Source organism: Gorilla gorilla, chromosome 4 (assembly GCF_029281585.2).
Source record: "Gorilla gorilla gorilla isolate KB3781 chromosome 4, NHGRI_mGorGor1-v2.1_pri, whole genome shotgun sequence".
Taxonomy (NCBI): Eukaryota; Metazoa; Chordata; class Mammalia; order Primates; family Hominidae; genus Gorilla; species Gorilla gorilla.
The window spans coordinates 58,087,006-58,093,005 of NC_073228.2; the positions used below are offsets into that span (position 1 = coordinate 58,087,006).

Sequence of the window (6,000 nt, forward strand, 5' to 3'; positions counted from 1 at the left end):
CTGCCGCTCTTCCGGGTGCAGATGCAAGCTGTTGGTGGCTCTACCATTCTGGGGTCTAGAGGACGGTGGCCCTCTTCTCACAGCTCCACTAGGCAGTGCCCCAGTAGGGATTCTGTGTGGGGGCTCCAACCCCACATTTCCCTTCCACACCATCCTAGCAGAGGTTCTCCATGAGGGCCCTGCCCCTGCAGCAAACTTCTGCTTGGGCATCCAGGTGTTTCCATACATCTTCTAAAATCTAGGTGGAAGTCCCCAAACCTCAGTTCTTGACTTCTGTGTACCTGCAGGTGCAATACCACATGGAAGCTCCCAAGGCTTGGGGCTTCCACCCTCTAAAGCCACAACCTGAGCTCTATGTTGGCCCCTTTCAGCCAAGTCTGGAGCAGCTGGGACACAAGGCACCAAGTCCCTAGACTGCACACAACATGGGGACCCTGGGCCTGGCCCATGAAACCACTTTTTCCTCCTGGTCCTCTGGGCCTGTGATGGCAGGGGCTGCTGTGAAAGTCTCTGACATGGCCTGGGGACATTTTCCCCATGGTCTTGGGGATTAACATTAGACTCCTTGCCACTTAGGCAAATTTCTGCAGCCGGCTTGAATTTCTCCCCAGAAAATGGTTTTTTCTTTTCTATCACATAGCCAGGCTGCAAATTTTCTGAACTTTTATGCTCTGTTTCCTATTTAAAGCTGAGTGCTGTTAACAGTACCCAGGTCACCTCTTGAATGCTTTGCTACTTAGAAATTTCTTCCACCAGATAGCCTAAATCATGTTTCTCAAGTTCAAAGTTCCACAGATCTCTAGGGCAGGGACAAAATGCTGCCAGTCTCTTTGCTAAAACAGAACAAGAGTCACCTTTGATCCAGTTCCCAACAAGTTCCTCCTCTCCATCTGAGACCACCTGAGCCTGGACCTTATTGCTCATATTATTATCAGCATTTTGGTCAAAGCCATTTAACAAATCTCTAGGAAGTTCCAAACTTTCCCACATTTTCCTGTCTTCTTCTGAGCCCTCCAAACTGTTCCAACCTCTGCCTGTTACACAGTTCCAAAGTTGCTCCCACATTTTTGGGTATCTTTTCAGCAATGCCCTACCCTACTGGTACCAATTTACTATATTAGTCCATTTTCACACTGCTAATAAAGACATACCCAAGACTGGGAATAAAAAGAGGTTTAATTGGACTTACAGTTCCACATAGTTGGGGAGGCCTCAGAATCATGGCGGGAGGTGAAAGGCACTTCTTACATGGCGATGGCAAGAGAAAAACGAGGAAGAAGGAGAGCAGAAACCTTGATAAACCCATCAGATCTTGTAGCCCATCAGATCAGTATTCTCACTATCATGAGAATAGTAGGGAAAAGACTGACCCCCATGATTCAATTACCTCCCACTGGGTCCCTCCCACAAAACATGAGAATTCTGGGAAATACAATTCAAGTTGAGATTGGTTGGGGGCACAGCCAAACCATATCAATGCAAATTACTTAACTAATTTTTCTGTCTGTTGGAGAATATCCAACTTTTAAGTACATAAAAAATTCATGACAGTTCCCTTAAAAATAAAAAATACTTTATCCTAAGATTGTTTCATAAATCTCCCAGCTACAGTTAAAATATCATGAGCCAAGAATCGATATCCCCCTGTCTGCCATTCTCCTGACTGCTTGTTTCTAACCTATCTTTTTTTACAGTCCTTTCTGTAACAATAACTATTTCTTTGCGATCACTTTATTGGTGCCATCACTATTGCTTTATGTTTTGATCCTGTCTCATAGTCATACATTACTACCCTCCCAGCCTCCCACAATACCACTGCCATCCCAGGGTTTTGGCTCTTGAACGTAATTCAGTTTAATATCTCTAGGTATTAAGGCCTTGTAACAATCCATTCACTCTTCCTTTACAGCTGCCTGTATAATTGTCAAAGAGATCTAGGGGAACAAGGATATAATCATTAAGGACATCCCCAGTGACTCTGTAAATAGTCTTGCTTTCCTTATTCTATTCTAGATTGAAGTCTTTAATGAGGAAATCAAGTGCCCCAGAATTAGATTTAATCTTCAGTCATACTTTTTCTGGCCTGATGTTTAGGCTAATAGGAAAGGGACAGAGATGGGAACCTGGAAGATCAGTGTTTTTGGTTGGCTTTTGTGAAAACAAAAACAAAAACATATGCTGCTAAACATTTTATAAAGATAGCCTTATAGTATTGAATTAATTGTGGATTCCTGACTACCCTGCTCTTTAGCTACTTCATAAATATTAGCCCTTCTTTAAAGAGGACACTTGGGGACCCGAGTTGGGCCTTTACTGAGGGATATTATGTTTGAGGACAGAGAGAGAAGGGAAGTGCCGGGGTGCAGGTATTTCCCTAGAGCCCACAGATGGTAAGAATGGTTTTCCCATGGGCCTGACTTGCCATCTTCTCCATGCTTGGCAGAGTTCTTGGCATTAAAGAACTGAGCTAATGATGGTCACAATGAACAATGACTACAGTCTCCTTCCTTCTGAGACTTTCTGAACATTTCTCAATTGCTTAGTCCAAGAATCACCTGACATAGCCCTGTGTCTGTTTGCTGCCTGGGCCAGGATGAAGCCAAGTGCCTTGTTGGACAAATATCCTGTGGGCCTGTATCTGGCTTCTGCCCTTAACTTGGAGATAAATTTAGATGCAGAGGTTGAGAAACAGGTTTGGGCCATATGCTTGCCTGGCAGGAGCTTCACAAAAGCTCAAAATGCATAAGGAAAGGCTTTGAGAGCAGTGAGCTTAAAACGATTTTTCCTATTGCTTCTTTCTTCTATAGTCCTAGAGCTGTATACAAGGGCCAGTTGGTCATGCAGTATTAGTGGGGGCACACCATTCATTGTGCTTGACTGTTCTATCAATTGTAGAACTTTCTAGAGATTGTAGGATGTTTCACACCCCTGGCATCCAGGCACTAAAGGCCAGTACCACCCTCCATTCTTTGTGACAGCCAGATGTAACTTGTGTTTCCAGATGTGCTCAGGAAGATGGTACCACTGAAGAAAACTTTAACTGTTCAGGAGTCTACCTACTAGTATATTGTTTGGGTTACTTGGTTCTTTGTCTTCACTAAACCTTAGTCTTAAAAGTACTCTTTTCTACCCTATGCCCCAATCTAGGTTGGAGAACGTGGTGGACTATCCTATGGGGAGGACAATGTTGGAAACCCCTCTGTCATGCAGTTGTCTTTGTGAAACAGGGTTGTGTTGGCAATTAAAAATGTTGAGGCTGGGCTTGGTGTCTCATGCCTGTAATCCCAGCACTTTGAGAAGCTGAGGCAGGAAGACTGCTTGAGCCCAGGAGTTCAAGACCAGCCTGGGCAACATGGCAAGACCTCATCTCTAGAAAAAATAAAAAATTAGCCAGGCATGGTAGCATGCACCTATAGTCGCAGCTACTCGGGAGGCTGAGGTGGGAGGAGCGCTTAAGCCCAGGAGTTCAAGGTCGTAGTGAGCTTTGATTGTGCCACTGCACTCCAGCCTGGGTGACAGAGCAATACCCTGTCTCTAAAACAAAAACAAAAACAAAACAAAACAACTAAAAAGAAGAATGTTAGCTCTGGAACCATAGTGTGTGGAACCATATTCCACCTCTACCATCTATCAGCTGTTTGACATGGGGCTAGTCACCTAACCTCAGTTTTCTCATCTATAAATGGATTATAATATTTTACCTATCTTACAGGATTGTTGTGAGGATAAGTCAGTATGTGTTGATTGCTATACATAGTGCTTGAGCCATACTTTGTACTTAACGACTGCTTAGCTACTATTATTTTTATTATCATCAATAGTTATGCATCAGTATGCATTGGGCATGCAGTTTGTTACATAAATAGAGCAAAATCAACTAATGACAATAACTCTGCAAACTTTTGCCTCTAGCAGTGGAGAAGTGTCAACACTACTTTGGCTGTGGGACCAGGATCCTGCTGCCTGGAGGCAGATTGGTGAGTGTGCCACAGGGGTTTGCCAAATACATGTGTGCTTTCCTGTTTCCCCCTTTGGCATTCTTTCAATCTCTGCTCCAGAACTGTGACTGATGAGATGTGCAGTTTGGGGGGCCTAATGTTGCCAAAAGGCCACAAGGCCTATAAAGCCATTTTTCCTACAGTTCAGGAAAAATATTTCTGCCTAAGCACTGCATGACATGAAGTGAGATCCCTTTTCTGTTACTTTATTATTATCACATTAAACTTTCTAGAGATGCAGGCTTAACCTTACACCCATATGTGGGTAAGCTAAGGGACTATAGTTTGAAGGTACCAAGAATGTCCCGACATTCAAACTTCCTACCTCCTGTGGCTAAAATTCCAACATTAGTATTTCTTTTGGTCTGAGTTTTTGTTTTAAAAGCAAGTATGTAGAAAAGAGTTATAGCAGGCCCAGGTTTTATCCTTTGAAAGGCCTGCTTTCAAGGTTGGTCCTTGGTTGATATCTGGGAATTTGGATTTGGGAGTGTTCTCACTACCCTACGTTCAGACTGTCAGTATTATTTATACTGAATACCTGCTTTCCTTTTGGAAGTCTGGAATTTTGGGTACATTTGGGTATGTAGGCATGTAGTTCCTATATAATCAGCTTCTAAAAAAGATCCTGGACTCTGGGTTTCTAATGTGCTTTCCTGGTTGGCAACATTTTACACATTGTCAATTTGTTGCTGGAAAAATTAAGAACATCTTGCCTGACTCCACGAGAGAGGACCTTGGAAATTTGCACTTAACTTTCCTCTGGACTTATCCCATGTGCCAGATGGGATAATTTGCTGACTTTGCTTTGTATCATTTCTCTGTAATAAACTATAGCCATGAGTATAACTACATGCTGAGTTCTGATCCACTGAACCCAGAAGTGGTCTTGTGGGCTTCTGACACAGCAAGTATTCCTGATATCAAAGAAAAGAACACTACAGAACAATATCTGAGCAAAATTCTTTAATGAAATATGAGCAAACTAAATCCAGCATCATATAAAAAAGATTATATAATATGACCAAGTGGGATTTATCCCAGGGATGCAAGGTTGGTTTAATATCCAAAAATCAATTAATATAATATACCAAATTAGTAGAATAAAGGATAAAACTACACAATTATCTCAATATACACACAAAAATTCTTTACAAAATCTATGATAAAAACTCAAACTTAGAATAAAGGAAACTTCCTTAACCTGATAAAAGGCATCTACAAAAAACCTACAGAAAACATCATACTTCAGGGTGAAAGCCTGAATGCATTCTACCTAAGATCAGGAACAAAGGAAGGCTGCCCACTCTTACTTCTTCAACATAGTACTAGAGGTTTTAGCTAGTGCCATTAGGCAAGAAAGGGAAATTATTTTCAGACAACATAATCCAGTGTCTAGAAAATTCTAAGGAATTCATAAATATAAGTATTCCTGAGAAAAGAGCATGTTGTCAAGTTTGCATGAGAGTGAGTTTATAGGATTTTCCATGGGATCCCTGAAAGAGTCTGGCAACTTGGAATTTGGAGGCAGAGGAGATGTTAACTGGGAAATTAAAAATCTCCCTTCTGTCTGGTATATGGTTAACTTACCTACTAGAGTGCATAGGTAAGGTGTAAGACAATCTGCTCTGATGTGCATCTCTGAGACAAGAGCAGGGGATGTAAAGGTTTTCAGCTGTTCTAAACTCTACTGTAGTGTTTGTGCCTTCTCATGAGTTAAAGAGAGTGAATTTTCCCAAGGGCTGTTACCGGAAGGATTGGAGGAGTATAGCTTTTGGAACCAGAAAGATTCAAGTTTGAATCACACTTCTTAACTGTTGGATTTTGGGCAACCTGTCAGCCTGTTTCCAAATGGGAATGATGGTAAAGCTACTGTATAAGTCAAGACATGCATTTGGCTGCCTGAAGTTGAGATCAGGAATGATATTAACTTAAGCAACATAGAAGTTCATTTTTCTTGGGCCGGGCATGGTGACTCATGCGTGTAATCCTAGCATTTTGGGAG

The 6,000-nt window shown here is 42.0% G+C and overlaps 1 protein-coding gene across 3 annotated transcripts in view; it reads left to right on the plus strand.

Moving 5' to 3' along the window:
* The window catches only part of CCT6B (chaperonin containing TCP1 subunit 6B), a 46,297-nt gene extending 41,252 nt beyond the window's left edge, over positions 1–5,045 (plus strand). The window contains exon 16 of one of the 3 annotated variants that reach the window (XM_055388481.2): positions 3,913–5,045. The gene's annotated coding sequence lies outside the window, so the exon portion shown is untranslated. The remainder of the gene's footprint in view (positions 1–3,912) is intronic. The other 2 variants (XM_055388486.2, XM_055388483.2) reach the window with 2 other exon arrangements.
* The last annotated feature ends 955 nt before the right edge of the window (positions 5,046–6,000 follow it).